The sequence below is a fragment of the Neovison vison genome, chromosome 11, assembly GCF_020171115.1.
Source record: "Neovison vison isolate M4711 chromosome 11, ASM_NN_V1, whole genome shotgun sequence".
NCBI classification, from domain to species: Eukaryota; Metazoa; Chordata; class Mammalia; order Carnivora; family Mustelidae; genus Neogale; species Neogale vison.
Genome location: NC_058101.1, coordinates 72,963,746 through 72,980,720, shown reverse-complemented (window position 1 = coordinate 72,980,720; position 16,975 = coordinate 72,963,746). Strand labels below are relative to the sequence as shown.

At 42.2% G+C, this 16,975-nt stretch overlaps 1 pseudogene; it reads left to right on the top strand.

The window, feature by feature from the left end:
- Positions 1-6,932: 6,932 nt before the first annotated feature.
- Positions 6,933-16,484, top strand: LOC122890250 (annotated as a pseudogene).
- The last annotated feature ends 491 nt before the right edge of the window (positions 16,485-16,975 follow it).

Here is a 16,975-nt window from a genome sequence, read left to right as displayed (position 1 = left end):
CACAGAGCGAAGACAGAGATGTCAGCAAAAACACGTCGCCTGGCTGGGGAGCAGCACACACAGGATGGCAGGGTAGAGTCCAACAAGAAAGGGAAGGTTTTCTGAAAAGGCCAAATTTGTTCCAACTAGGTATGGTAGGCCAGCTGGAAGACATGTCAGTCAAGGACTCGAGTCTCTGCTCAGAGGTATTTCTGCTACTTGTACATGACAGCTTCTCAAAACTAAATATAAGGAAAAATTATAGATAGATTTCCTCCAGGCATCGGGTATGTTCTGATTGCAATTTAGGAGAGAAGAGAAACTAACCAGGATTTGCTCAAGCCCTCCTAGGTGCCAAGTCCCTTTGCAGGTGTTCTGCATAGATCTTTAAAAGCTGGCTTTAAGGGGAGGGGTTTGACCTAGGTATCAACCACCCCTAAAGGGTTCTTGTTTGGACTTTAAGGATCCCTCAAGTTCCTGAAAGGTAGGAAATTTTTTTGCATGTATTTTTTTTTCTGGGAGGAGAGATCATAACTCTCAGTGAATGCTCAAATGAACCATGACCTCCAAAACATTAAAAAATTACAGTTATCTGAATGAACGACGAAGGATGAAGGAACTAGTAACTGTTACGTATTGACCCTATACTCACTAACATCATTTGGTCCTCCTAGAAACCCAAAGGTAAGTGATACTATCCCCATTTTACAGTTAAGGGAAAGTAAGGCTAAAGGAGAAGCCTTACCAGGTAAACACACCTAGAAACTATAAGATCTAGCATATAAATTTAGACTTACCTAGTCCAAAATCCAAACTTTTTCTATGATACTGTGCTTCTTGGGTCTTGGTGGGGGCTGGGGAAAGCAGGGAAGGGCATAAAAAATTAGTGAAGGAAAATCAATGTGACATCGTGACTGGCTCTCGAAGAATGAGTCACCTCTGGGCATCTGGAGGTTGAAGGAAGAGCATTCCAGGTGGAAAAAACAAGGTGAAAAGCAGACCAGTGAGGAAGAACGCTAATGGAGATCATCTTCCCTCCTGCTGTCTCAGGAGCTTCCTAAAGGCTGGAGAGCCAAGTAACATTCTCAAGACGAAACACACCCCAGGGTTAAACTTCTAGCCCCTTTAGCTTCAAATTTCCTGTCACCCAAACCCCAGAGCAACCAGAGGATACCGCGCCTATCACAGAGACCCTGACATAAAGCCCAGAGGCCACTTAATGCCCAGTATCAATTCAAACAAGTGCATTTTGATTATTTCTAATGTGTCTCCAGCCAGGAGAGCAGGTTTACTGCAGGTCAGGAAGAAGCCAAGAGCTTATCCAGGGCCACTGGAGCCCAAACAGCAACGTGCAGCCTGTCTGGGAATGAAAGATCATCTGTTAAGTGTGAGGATTTAATGCATCTCCAGTCCCCCAAGATGCTCTTCTCTCGATATAAATAATATCCAGAGACTAAAATATTCCACGTGCACCACAACACATTTAATCGGGCTTTTAGACACGCATCGACTATATGGTGGGATCCTGCTGCCTTCTGAGATGGAAAAGCCACTCAGCAAGGGGAATAGTAGCACGGAATCCCATGTAATTGAATTGTGGTTTTAAATCCTATGATTAACAGATGGCAAAGTCCTGCCGCAGTGCACGCGCTGCCCCTCCTTGCCCTGCCAGAGACATGGGGCATGCCCCTTCTGACCGTCAGCGGCAGCCAGCTTGCTTGAGTTCCCATGTTGTTTTCAGCAGTTAACTCTTTTTTTTTTCTTTTTTGGTCTTGTTTCCATAATTTTGTTTTATTAAATTTTTATTTCAGTATCACTGACATATCACATCTTATTAGTTTCAAGCGTCCAACACAGCAATTCAACCTCACAAAACGCCCACCAGAAGCGTAGTTACCATGTGTCACCACACAAAGGAACAACAATGTTATGGACTATATATGCCCTACGCTGAACTTTTTACCCCTGCAACTTCTGTATGTTAGAACTGGAAGTTTGTGCCTCTTAATCCCTTCACCTATTTCAGCCATCCTCCATTCTCCTCACCTCTGGTGACCCCTAGTTTGTTCTCTAGGTTTCTCTGGTTGTTGCTGTTTATTTGTTTGTCATTTGTTTTGTTTTTTAGATTCCACATATAAGTGAAATCACACAGTATTTGTCTTTCTCTGACTTATTTCATGCAGCATAGTACCCTTTGGACCCTCCACGTTGTCACACATGGCAAGGTCTCCTTCTTTTTTATGACTGAGTAACGTTCTGTCGTGTGTGCAGGCTGCCGCGTCTTCCTCCATTCACCCATGGATGGACATTTAGGCTGCCTCCGTCTGGTCACTACTGTAAATAATGCTGCAGTAAGCATAAGGTACATATGTCTTTTCTATGAGTGTTTTCATTTTCCTATAGTAAATACCCAGAAGTGGAATTACTGGATCATATGGTACTTCTATTTTTGTTTTTTTGAGGAACGACTGTACTGTATTCTTTAGGAGTTTTATGGCATCATGTCTCTGGTTAGGTCTTTAATCCATTTTGAGTTCACTTTTGTGTGTGGTATAAAAAAATGGTCCAGAGGTGCATGGGAGGCTCAGTCAGTTAAACATCTGCCTTCGGCACAGGTCATGATCCCAGGGTCCTGGGATGGAGCCCTGCATCCAGTTCCCTGCTTGGCAGAAAGCCTGTTGCTTCCTCACTCTCTCTCTGCCACTCCCCCTGCTTGCGTTCTCTCCCTCTGTCAAATAATAAATTAAATCTTAAAAAAAAAAAAAAAAAAAAAGAAAAGAAAGAAAGAAAGTAGTCCACTTTCATTTGGTTGCATGTGGCTGTCCGGTTTTCCCAAAACCATTCGTTGAAGAGACTGTCTTTTTCCCGTTGGATAGTTTGCCTCCTCTGTCTAGTTTAATTGGCCATTTATATGTGGGTGGACTTCCGGACTCTCTCTCCTGCTCTACTGATCTATGTGTCTATTTCTGTGCCCGTAGCATACTGTCTGATTACTACAGCTTTGTAGTGTATCTTGGGATCTGGGATTGTGATGCCGCCAGCTTCTTTCTTCTGTCTCAAGACAGCTTTGTCTATTTGCAGTCTTCCGTAGGTCCATACAAATTTTAGGATTATTTGACATACAATTTTTTGTAGTAATCTCATAATTGTTTGTATTTCTGTGGTGTCACTTGTAGCTTCTCCTCTTTCATTTCTGATTTTATTTATTTAAATCTTCCTTCTTCCTGATGAGACTGGTTAAATGTTTATCAATTTTGTTGATCTTTTCAAAGAACCAGCTCTTATTCTCATTGCTCTTTTTTTTGTCTTTATTTCATTTATTTCTGCCTCATAATTATTATTTCCTTCCTTCTACTAATTTTGGGTCTTATTTGTTCTTTTAGGTATAATTTGGACTGTTTACTCATGGTTTTTCTTCTTTTTTGAAATAGGCTCCTATTACCATGAACTTCCCTCTTAGAACTGCTTTTTCTGTGTCCCAAAGATTTTGAAATATAGTGTTTCCATTTCCACTTATCTCCAGATATTTTTTTATTTCCTCTTTGATTTTTTTCATTGATCCATTGTTTGTCCAGTAACATGTTAGCTAGCCTCCACATGTTTGTGTTCCTTCCAGCTTTTTTCTTGTAACTGATTTCTAGTTTCATGCCACTGTATTCAGAAAAAAGATACTTGAGGGACTCTTGGCTGTTCAGTCAATTGGTGGAGCATGCAACTCTTGATTCCAGGGTCCTGAGTTTGAGCCCCACAGTGGGTGTAGAGATTACTTAAAAACAAAATCTTCAAAAAAGAAAAGATGCTTGGTGTAATTTCAGTTTTCTTAAATTTATTGAGACTTGTTTTGTGGCCTATCACGTGATCTCTCCTGGAGCATGAGCACTTACTTCTTCTTTATAAAAGAGCCATTTCACGAGCATTATTACTGTTCAAGTAATAAACTCCAACCAAATTTTCTCGTTGGTTTATAAATTAATGTAAGTGTATAATAGCCCAAATCTCTTCAGGTTCCCTGGATGGGAACTCTTCGAATTTTATTTGCCATAAATAGAAGACAAAAAAGTATTAAAAGCAAAGATACACTCTATTCATCTTGTTTCAGTAGATCATAAGTTCCTTGAGGGAAAAAACAGGTTATTTGGGTTATTGATTTAACATTTATTGAGTCCTAACTATCCTCATGTACTATAGAAATAAATCTATCAATATACTTCATTATGAGTAAAACACATTGCTCTCTTTAAACAGGACCAAGCAACACTCCCTGGGATGCTTTCTTTCCTCTACTCTGATTAACAACTTGAAAGAGCAGCTCCTGTTCTAAGAAATATTCGTAGAAAATACTGCATTCCATTCCATAAAACTGGAATATAAGATTCTCCCTCTCTGAAATGACTAGGTAGGTGATAGGAAACAGAGGACTTGGTGGGGAAGGGGGCAGGAGAACGCAGAATCCCTGACAATATTTCACTTTCAATGCACACTACCTCAAAAATCCTGTATAATTAGGAGGTTTCATACTTAGTATCTCTCAAACCATGGTTTCAATTGAAATGGATATGCTGCATAATGAAACTTAAACATAAAAGTCTTAACCCCACCCCAAAAAAAGCAGACAAATTTCTAACTGAGTTACTCTCAAAGACCAGGAAATATGTGCCTATAAGTGCATTGTTAATGCCCACCAGCATATCACTTAAAAGTATTAACCTTACACAGGTGGGGAAGGACACGGGGGAAAGTGTGGCTGCAGTTTTAGCCATGTCCACAAACACCAAGACCATCTACAAGAACAGCACAATCCAGAGCTCCGGGATAATTGTGAGCCCAACTTTGGCAGCTTGTTATCAATTCAGCGTGGGTGCCGTTTTGTAAACACATCTAATTTGGTTTAAAATTTTAATCCATAAAGTCATTACTAAAGGGCTCCAGGCTGTTGCAGTGATGAACCAACTGCTTCTCAAGCAGACAGGAAGGCACCAGAGCCAGGCAGGGTTTTCTGTCCTCAGGAACCTCCTTTGTCTCCCTTATTTTGCTCTTGTCTCTGATTTCTTTCTCAGCAATGTGCTGACTTTCCCACGCATAGTCTCCACTCACACCAGAGATTTTCTGTTGCTCCAACTTGTCTCTGTCTGTGTATCTGTACCTGTCTCTCTCTGGGTCTCACTCTGTCTCTGACTCTCTGTCTCTCTCCCTCTCTCTCTCTCACACACACACACAGAATTTCTTTGCCTCTTCCTGACCCAATATTCCAATCTCCATCTCCTCTACGCTCCCAATTTAATCTGCTTCTCGACTTCTCCAAAAGAAATGTGGCTCTTTAACAAAAAGATCATGCTAGTGAGTTTGGGGGAAAGAAATTGTCTTAAAGAGCTGATGGCAGGGAACATAGCTGACTGACAGATGGACTGACCAACTGACTGGGTGGATGGCTTCTTGTCAGTTGCCCTCCCTGGAGTATCGTTTCTCATAAATAATTAACCATAAGATGAGCGGGATTTTTCAACAGAGAGCCCAAAAGGTGAATCTTTTTAAAACAAGGAATCTTTTTAAAACTAAAATGTGGTTTATCAAACAAACTATCTATCAGACCTGGTTCCAAGGGACTTGTGAATGTTAGCCTCCTATTTACTCTTCATAACAACACTTTGAGATAATATTATTCCTCTCCCCCATTTCCCAGGAGACGGAAGCACAGAGAGGTCAAGAAACTTGCCCAAAGTCACACAACTGGAAAGCGACTGTCAGGATTTTCACCCAGATGGTTTGTCTCCAGAGCCCATGCATTTAACCGCTACACTCTGCGGCTTCTTATTTGATGATTGCATCTCTGTCTAATAGAGAGGAAAATTTGCATTCATTTTTTATGCATTCTATCTACTATTAAAGCCAAGTTTCTCTCTCAGAGAGAATAGATGACTGATTTACCCTATTGGGTAATTATTACCCTATTTACCTTATTGGGTAAATATTTATCCTATTGTATAAATCAGTTATTGCTCAAAACACATGTGTATAGCCCCCACCATTAACAACACGCATGTTGGGGCGCCTGGGTGGCTCAGTGGGTTAAAGCCTCTGCCTTCGGCTCAGGTCGTGGTCTCAGGGTCCTGGGATCGAGCCCCGCATCGGGCTCTCTGCTCTGCAGGGAGCCTGCTTCCTCCCCTCTCTCTCTGCCTACTCGTGGTCTCTCTCTCTGTCAAATAAATGGATAAAATCTTTAAAAAAAAAAAAAACACGCATGTTGACTAGCGATGTTCTAGACCAACTTCTCACCTTCCCTCATCCTATTCTTTCTGCCAATCCAGATACATAACACACGCAATTCCCTTTCCAAAAAGCAGCTTCTTAACCCATGTCAGGGACTTCCCCCTTCTGCTCAGTGAGGTTTAAGAGGATGGCCCAGAGCAGCCAAGCGGATATGGCCCCAGAGTGCCCAAGACTTTGCTGCTCTGTGATCATCTACTTAACTTCCTTTCATTCAACATTATAGTGGGCAAAACAAACCCAGACCATTTGGGAAAGCCAGGAGAGAGGTCCCATTCTTTTTTAACTTTTTTTTTTTTTTAAGATTTTCCCTATTTATTTGATAGAGAGAGTGAGAAAGAGATAGAGAGGGAATTCAAGCAGGGGGTGAGAGAGAGGGAGCCTGATATGGGCCTCAGTCCCAAGACCCTGGGATCATGACCTGAGACAAAGGCAGACACTTAACAACTGAGCCGCCCAGGTGCCCCAAGAGGTCCCATTCTTTTCTGTATTATAATAATAATATTTCTGTTCTGGGGGACTGACATTTTTAGTCACATTTCTTCCAAAGCATGTGCTGCTTGAGGATTATAAAACCCAAAGGCCCAGGATTTCTCTTCTTTCAAAAATGGATGGTTCTGCTTTTCATTTAAGGTGCAGTTTAGAAAGAAGCAGCCTGTGAAACCAATTAACTAATTGGAAATCACTTAATGACTGTGGCAGCATTTTGGATTTCTGGCGTTGGTTCACAGCAGTCCAGAGAAATTGCTTTTCAATATTATGATAAGGTAAGCTGTGGAGGCCTCCCAGGAGACAGCCAAGGCTGCTGAGAGAGACAATGAGCTCTAATATGCCCCCCAAAATACCAGAGGCATTATAACAGGGAATTCTGTGATTGTAAAGTAAGCACAACATAAAAATCCAAAGATCTGTGGAGCTCTGCCGAAAAATCAATGTGCGGCTATCATTCCTTGCTATGATTTTTTGAGAGCTGACAATCTTCGCATGGACATTATGCTGTTGAAATTGCCCTCACAGAGAGAACCAGGCATGTGCAGAAACAGAGGTGACATAGGAAGGAGAAAAAAAAAGAAAATAAGAGAGTAAAGGCTCACCGCAGAACAATAGCCCAATTAATTGTTTTAGTATGAAGAGAGTCACGTCCACATTAGGGAAGTAATCTAGTTAATCCCTCAAGAGTTAACATAGCCAGGGAAAATAAATTACTCCAAACACAATATTTTATCCATTCACCATTTGCTTGTTTCAAGGTAGTGAACATTCTTAGCACATTTCTAAGTAGCATCATTCATTAGAACTAAAATCATCGCTGTGGAAAACAATATCCTCAACCTCTAATCGTCTATCTAATTCCTTTTGGCTCGCCTTTAGAAAGAGGCATAGGGATAGGCACAGATGTGTGCAACTTAAAGCTGCTTACTTTTCTGGGCCTCAGAATTATTTTGTGAGCATGCATGGTAATTTTCCTCACCTCTCTTTGCCTTCATTTACTCAGCTGTGAAATGGACTGATGCTTGTTAGAAGAAATAGGTTGATTCAAGTGATGGTGGGGTTTTGCAAACCTAGCGCGGCAAGTTCCTCCGGCAGTCACAAACTTCCCTTTTTTCCCTTCCATGTTGACATGGTAAATTTGGGGAACAAAGACGCTCTCCTGGGGATATCTGCTGTTGTTTCCCACCATGAAGGAAATTCTCTATACGTGCTTGTCACTCCACCGCCTGCATGTGGGCCTTCCACAGCCCCCGGCTTTATTAATTCAGTAGTGTAAATGCCTCCAGCAGGTGCTGCCTTAGATGCTTGCTTTGCACCCAGCTATTAGCTAAAGAAGATATTCCCTTCGGAGGCAGCAGCAGCAATAAAGACGAGGGTCATTCACAGGTTGCTAAGCCAAGTCTCAACCCATCGGACTGCGGGACTGTGGTAGCCCTTTCCCATGACCTGCCTCAGGTATGGGTGCTCATTGACAGCTGGAAGCATGGGGGCGCCTGGGTGGCTCAGTCGTTAAGCATCTGTCTTTGGCTCAGGTCATGATCCCAGGGTCCTGGGATCAAGCCCCACATCCAGCTCCCCACTAAGCTTGGAGTCTGCTTCTTTCTCTGCCTGCCTCTCCCCCGGCTTGTGCATTCTCTCTCTTGCTCTAATGCTCTCTCTCTCTCTCTCTCTGGCAAATAAATAAATAAATCTTTAAAAAAAAAAAAAAAAAGGCAGGATGCACTTTGTAGAACCTCGTCCCTAGAAGTCCTGCCCAAGGGAAACACCCAAGACAAGGATAGCCACTTTAAAACTACTACCAGTTGATGTTGATTCTTCCTTTAAAACAATGTTTCATCCTGAGTGAGGGGAGAAACATGTTTAACTTGTTACCTTTCTTGAGATTTAATTTCTAATCTGCATTCTAGAAAATGACATCCAACTAATATCAAGATTATATCAAGATAACATGGCTGATAAACTAATTTTAATTGCCAATTAAGAGCATCAGTGAATAAAACAGAACACCCCGTTTAATCTATGCGAGGGGAGTAGCCTTATCAAGAACTTCCCGTGTGGAAGTTGAACTACCTTAGGAAATAAGAGGGAAACATTTTCATCTTCTTAAAGAAAAACCTGTGAAATATCAAGGAGGAAAGCCTTGCAAACAAAACTTCGGATTGGCTCCGGACATTTTCCAGAATGACACACCTGATGGGACATGGGATTCAAAGGATAGTGTTCCAAAGTTTACCTGTCCCACTTTCAACACGTTGCACACTGACCCAGAGATGAGGCAATACCTATGAAGATGGGCTGATTGCCAACTGGTACAGCCTCATCAGCAAAGCTCGGCACTCTAGAGCTTAAATGTCCCTGCCCAACAAATGGTGAGCAATTAAGTCCGTTCCAGGAAGACAAGACCAAGGCCAAAGTCTTAACAACAATTCCCCTGTCCCTGAGTCCTTGACTTAGTAAGTGTTACTACAAAAAGAAAATTTACTTTTATCTAGGTTGTTACTTTTTCCCTCTGCTGTGTTCTGTGGCTTTGCCTATAAGCTCACAGTTTGTAGTTAAATTGGACAATTACCGAGCGAGAAGTGAATAATTAATGAATAGTCACCCAATATGTTTGGGAACCTGTGACCCAATCATTGAACAGATAGCTGAACCACTAAAATAAATGACTTGTTCCACTCATTACCTGATCAGCATTTGTTTAGAGGTTCCTAGGTGCCCTATCAAAATTCTAATCAGTTCTATTTAAATTACATTTTTTGCACTGCATTGTTATAAATGCTAATTTATGCCTAGAATGGAACAGCTTTATTTTTTACCTCCTGAAGAAACGGATGAATAAAAACATACTTCTACAGGGCATAAAAGATTATCAAGGGTTCAATGACTATTGGATTTTGCACTTGCCAAAACACATCCCAAAACTCAGCACTGAAGCTATAGGAGACAACAGGGACATTCACATCCACCCACGACAAAGCTGTCCCTGTGAGGAGGCAGAGGACTGTCACAGCAACTTTCGGCAACCACAATCAGAGACTTCCTGCTGTTGGAGACAGGAGCAGCTTTGGAGGGGAGGAAGGGAAGGAAGAGGAAATTCTTCTTGCTAGAGAAGAATGACCCAAAGGATCTTAAAGGCAAATGTTTATTTCATAATCTCTAGATGACCTCCCTGCTCTGAGAGAAACTTCTCCAAGCCTGGAACCACATCTACTTTTGCCAATGATACACATCTCCACCAACTCGTAGGAGGTGACAAAGTTACCCTATAAAATGGTAACTGTAGGGGCGCCTGGGTGGCTCAGTGGGTTAAGCCGCTGCCTTTGGCTCAGGTCATGATCTCAGGGTCCTGGGATCGAGTCCCGCATCGGGCTCTCTGCTCGGCGGGGAGCCTGCTTCCCTCTCTCTCTCTGCCTGCCTCTCCATCTACTTGTGATTTCTCTCTGTCAAATAAATACATAAAATCTTTTTAAAAAAAAAATGGTAACTGTACCTCATTTTTCCCAATTAGTTTGGTCTCCAACCTTGGTCCTAAAATGCCCCTTAAGCAATGAGAGCTCTTCCACCCAAGAGAAGACAGAAGCATGGTTTTGCTCTCTCTGATGTATGACATCAGGCCACTTGCAGCCTAGGAGTGGCCTAGCCAGGCCCCAAGTCGTCAACGATCTAGAAGACTTCAGAAGAGAAAGAAGATTGAGAGTGATGTTCTAGAAATGGCTAAAAATGTCCTAATGAGACCACAAAAGTCCCACTTGTAAAGTTACTTCCTACAAAATGCTGCTCCCCACACATCCCAAGCCTAGTGTCTCTGAGGAAGTCAGTGAGCCTGCCATTAGCCTGCCCAAAGTGGGAGGCATTGAATTCAGAATTCATTGCTAGAGGTTTTTTGTAAGCTGAGGAATTACCTTGAGAGGATTGAATTTCCAAGTGTAAGTCAGCAGCTGCTGGGGAGGCTGAGGCCACCTCAATCATTCTGCACCACCGAGTCTCTTGTGGAGAGGGGGCAAGACAAGGCCGGATCAGCCTGGCTTAGGGCTGCATGGCCAGGGGGATGGAAAACACAGGTTCATACAAGCATTTAACCTCTTTTAAGCAGTGCAATGTGGCTGGGGCTTAAAACAAGGCTGGAACATTTTCTCACTTATTATCACCTTGATAACCTGTTCTTGTAGCTAAGGAAAGAGTACGTGGAAGAAGGGGGGGCTGCCGGGGGAACACTGGGAGAGGAGGGGCAGGTCAGAGCACCGAGTAAGAGCAGAGCAAGCCACTGTTTTCTTGTTTTGTGAGTGCAGTTAGGAAAAGGTGAAGGTAGTTCGTTCTCTAACTATTTCTCCTTTGAAATGTAAACAGTATTTTGTCCAGAAGTATGGCTAATCCCTTAGTGGGAGAGGGAAAAAAAGAATACCTTTCATTCAGTTTCTTTGAAATCTATTCATTCGTTTGAAATACCTCAGTAATGGCGGAAACTGTCCCACTTTCGACACGACCTAGGGGTGGGGAGGGGTGGAGAGCAGAGAAGTAAGGCAGAGTCAGAGAAAGAGCTGTGCTTGGTCATCGGTCCATCATCATGGGGAGAAGAGGGCCACCTGGGACTGAAAGTGGCTCCACAGGCTTTTGCAGCAGGATCCTCAGGGAAAAAGCCCCTCCCCATGTCTTCCCAGAGCCTAGCTAACCCCATGTCTCTCTGCTCCAGGGCTGAAACCAATCCTGAAGGAGTCTTTTTAGAGATGATAAACTGTCCAGTGATGTTTCTTAATCTTGTTTCAATTGATCTTAATATTCATTAAAATGACTCATCCTCCTTTAAAGTTTCTTGAGTAAAACCCAAATCAAAGCCAAATGATGGGAACATGTTTATGTAAAAACCTCACTGCCCTTCCTCCTACCAGATGATTCTGTGAGACACCGGCCACTACTTCCCCCCACCCCTGGCCTGAGAAGCTATAGTACAAGATAACGGTTCCTACCAAATCCTGACCGTTTACACTGGAGTTCTAGAATTTCAATTTTCTAATCTGAAAAAGAAAATTAAATCGGGGGGAATAGGTATTGTCTACCTTATTTGTTACCAGATTTTTACATCTTGGGATGCTTGATCATCATAATGATCATCTTATTATTTGATCTTATTGCAGGAATTCAACATTAACCGAATGGCCCCAATTTTTCTGACTCAATCCAGGATCAATAATATGGGAGGGTTACTGAATCATAGTTACCACTGACTCCAGGCCAGTCATTTAGCTTTTCATTTCAGAAGGTGATGTTCTCAATCAAAACTTTGCCCATATTACAAATATAAGACAAGAGGTCAAATGAAAAGACACATTCCATCTGTGAAGTGATTCACATTTTAAATAGATCAGTCTAGACTCCATCCGTATCACTCATAAAAATATCGAACAAAACCAAAGGTAGTCATGTGACATTACACTAGCAATCTCATTCCAGATTAAAATCAGGAATTAATCAATATCACATTTATCTTATTGTTCCACCTCCTTAGCAATTACTTAAAGACTAAATAGAAGGACATGTTGTTAAACTTGAAGATGATACAAAGCTAGAAGATATGGTTAATATTTTGGGTTCCGCATGACTCAAAAGCTCTTGCCAGACTGGACATTTTCTGCAAAAATGTAATACAAGATATCACAGGAATAAATGTAGCCTTGTGCTTAAGTTTTAAAAGCCATTATAGCTACATTACATTTTACTAACAACCATGTGAAGAATCAGTGAGGCTCCTACTTTGCTTATAAAATCAGTATAAGCCATTGTGCTATGACTGCCCAAAATGCTAATTAATTTTTTTTAAGGATTATTTGCTTATTTTAGAGAGAAAGAGAGAGAGTGGAAGGAAAGGCAGAGGGAAAGAACCTTCAAGAAGACTCCCTGCTGAGCATGGAGCCCAGGGAGGGGCCTGATCATACAACCCATGAGACCATGACCAGAGCCAAAACCAAGAGTCCAACACTCAACTGACTGAGCCACCCAGGCGCTCACTGCTCATTCAATTTTAGATGTCATAAATAGGCATCTAGTCCAAAACAGGAGTTCTATTGTATAAGGGTCAGACATCATATCACTAGCCTAGAAAAGTTAATATAATCTTTTTCACCAACTATGTGAATTTGAGCAAGTCATGTGATTTGAGTCCCAGTGTTCTCATCTGAAAATGGAAATAATAATAGCCGACAAACATATTCCCATAAACTGTTACAAAATCAAATGAAACCGTGTCCATAAAATGTTTTAAAAACTATAAAGTGTCACTGCACTGGACATCGGCTGTTTGTTATCCAACAACCACTTCTTTTTGATAAATACAATACAGCTCTTCTCTCCTTTGAGGAACCTCCCCTCCACCATCCTAGCCATGTTGTGAGCCCCAACTGGCTGAGGCCACAGAAATCTGTTTAGCAATGGGCACATAATCCAATCAGGGCCAAGGAGACAGGAGGAAACTATGCTACGACTTTTAAAAAAATAAAGAAGTCTCGCTCCTTTTCTGTATTTGGTAGCCTAAGGTAATCTTGGGTTAGCATCCTACTACCCAGGAAAGAGTCAGCCTTAAAATGAGCTGAAACACAGAAGGCAGAAATGAAAGAAAGAAACTAATGACCTCTTTTGATATTCTGGATTAGACCCTGCTCCCTGCTCCCGGAGGAAGCCCAGATTCCCCTGACTGTGCTGTATTCCAAGCCAATATTTTCTCTTTTTCTTTTTTTAAAGATTTTATTTATTCATTTATTTGTCAGAGAGAGAGAGAGAGAGAACACAAGCAGGGCAGCTGCAGGCAGAAGTAGAGGAAGAAGCAGGCTCCCTGCAGAACAAGGAGCCTGATGTGGGACTCGATCCCAGGACCCTGGGATCATGACCTGAGCTGAAGGCAGATGCTAAATCGACTGGGCCACTCAGGCATCCCCAATATTTTCCCTTTTTTAAGTCAATTTGAACAAGGTATTTCTGTTACTTGCAACAGGAAGTCTCCTATGATTATACATTGGTTTTAATGTCTTAGAAAATCCAGTTGTTCAATGGTATGGAAAAATAAATGGGAGAGTTTTCAAATGGATGTATGGATATATATTTCATCAACAGAAATCAAATATATATTTAGAATGTGTTAGACTGCTGTAATTATTAGATTGTGTTAGATTGTTAGATTGCTAGGTTAGATTGTGTTTCTCGAAACAAACAAAATTTCATTACTGACTATGCCTTGGATTCTAAAACTCATATAAAGAATTACATAAAAATTTTGTTCTAAAGATAATTTTTTAGCATTCTGCCTCTGGGAAAGCCATGTTTCCAGCCTTCCTCATCTTGTCTTCTTTGTCTTCCTGCTGAGCTAATAGTTAGATCTCCAACTAAAACAGCAGTACCCATCTCTGATTAATGGGACCTTTCTCCCCACCTTTTTTAATGGCTTCCTCCCATTGCGATTTCAATCAGAACATTGCTGGGGATCCCTCCTGGTGCCTCTCCAGGACCACTTCTATTGCCATTTTTTATACACTCCTCCTCAAGAAGGGAAAAGCCAAAGAAATGTCTCTATATTCCAAGGCTGAAATCAGTGTGGAATGTGAAGGAAACTATAGCACTTTCTTGCCAAAGATGGTCTGTATACTATTCAACTAGTCCAGGGGTCAGCAATAGGCAAAACCCAGCCCACCTGATTTTGATTTCCAAGTGTTGGTAAATAAAATTTCATTTGAACACAACATGCTCACTTGTTACACATTGTCTATGGCTGTTTTCATGCTACAATAGCAGAGCTGAGTAGTTGGGAAAGAAAGAGTATGGCCCAAAAGCCTGAAATATTTACTATCTGGCCCTCTATTTAAAAAGTGTGCAGACTTCTGAACTAGGCCAATAATTTAGTTTTTTAAAAGAAGCTTAGGCCCAGGAAGACCAAGTGGTAGATAAGAGGCCTAGCCCAAATTTATTCTACAGGGTATTTTCATGTTCTTTTCTTACCCACATACTAGATTAGAGGTGCCTGAAAGCAGATATTGGACCTTATATTTCTGTGGTATCCAAAACAATGGAGGCCTAATACTGAAATCACCATTAAAATGACTTAAATAAATGCACAGGGATTGAAGAAATTAAGAGAGCCTTCAGCGACCTCTCTTCTATGTAAACCATTTCCTCTCCTGCCTCTACAGCCTCCAAATATTTGCAGCCATAAACCATCTTTCTCACACTGGTCATCAAACCACTATCTATGACATCATCTGTAAAATGCCATAATAGTATCGACCCCCAGAGTTGTGAGGGTCAAATGAGATAAAGTACAGGAGGCGTGTAGCGCAGTGCCTGGTTCATGCTAAACATTCGAAGAGTAGTAGATGATGATGATGATGATGATGATTTACCATTATCATAAAAATGGAGGAATCCTGAAATGTAACTGGATATTGGGGGGACATATAATTACTGACCTGGTATTTCTCTCAGACTCTTCCACAAGCAAAATATTAGGAAAATTACAAGAAGGTGGGGATCCAGCACTCAATCTCCACAAACCAATTCATATTCAATCTAATTCATATTCAATTGCCATCATCCAAGGAAGTCAGAGCCCAAGTGGAGGGACCATTTTCCCAGATCCCAACAGTTCTTGTGGCACTTTAAGAGGAGAAAAAGATTATTTCCTTGGGGCCAAGGTATTACATATACCAACACATAATGAACTAAGGGCCCTCTGCTCCTCCCAGTTCAACAGACAGCCACGTCTTCTGGTGCAGTCCGGCAGTGTCACCAAGACCTGATGGTGAAGGTCAGCATGAACAGATTCAGCCATACTGGCAGACTGCGCTACTCTTAACTCTAGCGAAGTGGATATTGTTGCCATCAACGACTCCTTCATTGACCTCAACTATATGGTCTACATGTTCCAGTATGATTCCACCCACACAAATTTCACGGCACAGTCAAGGCTGAAAACGGGAAACTTTTCGTCAATGGAAAGCTCATTTCCATCTTCTAGGAGTGAGATCCCACCAACATCAAATGGGGTGATGCTGGTACTGAGTATGTTATGGAGTCCACTGGGTCTTCACCACCATGGAGAAGGCTGAGACTCACTTGAAGGGTAGGGCCCTTTTGCTGATACTTCCATGTTTGTGATGGGTGTGAAACATGAGAGGCATGACAGCACCCTAAAATTGTCAGCAATGCCTCCTGCTCCACCAATTGTTTGGTCCCTCTGGCCAAGGTCATCCATGACAACTTTGGCATCATGGAGGGACTCATGATTACAGTCTATGCCATCACTACCACCCAGAAAACTGTGGATGGCCCCTCTGAGAAGCTGTGGGGTGATGGCCCAGGGGATGCCCCAATAGCATCTCTGCTTCAACTGGTGCTGCCAAGGCTATAGGATAGGTCATCCCTGAGCTAAATGGGAAACCCACTGGCATGGCCTTCCATGTCCCCACCCCTCCAACATGACAGTCATTGATCTGACCTCCTCCCTGGAGAAAGCTGCCAAATATGATGACATCAAGAAGGTGGTGAAGCAGACTTCAGAGGGACGTCACGAGGACATCCGGGCCACACTGAGGGCCAGGTTATTTGTTTCCTGCAACTTTCACAGTAATTCCTACTCTTCCAGCTTTGATGCTGGGGCTGCCATGGCTCTCAATGACCAATTTGTCAAGCTCATTTCCCGGTATGACAATAAATTTTACCATAGCGACTGGGTGGTAGACTTTATGGTCCATGTGGCCTCCAAAGAGTAAGAGCCCTCTGGACAACCAGCCCCAATGAGAGCAAGAGGAAGACAGAAGGCCTCAGCTGCTGGGGAGTCCTTGCCCCAATTCATCCCCCAATATACTAAGAATCTCCTGACCTCCGGTTTCCATCCCAGACCCTCTGAAGAAGGGGAGGGGCTTGGAAAGTCCTACCTTATCATGTACTACCATTAAAGTAAACTGTACCCAGAGTAAATAAATAAATAAATGAGGGGAAAACCTTAGCAGTGTATCAAACAGTGTGTGTATGGTATGGAGTCATTTGTGGCCAAGGATAGGTGTCCTAACCATCCCCAAAGGGAATAGTCCCTCATGATTCCAGGAGACCCTTCAGGACACACAGTCCTCTTACTAGTCTGACTAACCCTTCCTTATTTAGATTTTCTGCCCATAACTCTCTCTCTCAGTCAACAGGAATTTATCATCATTGCTCAACAGCATACCACCTACATTGTATGAGAGACTTAATGAGGGGCAAA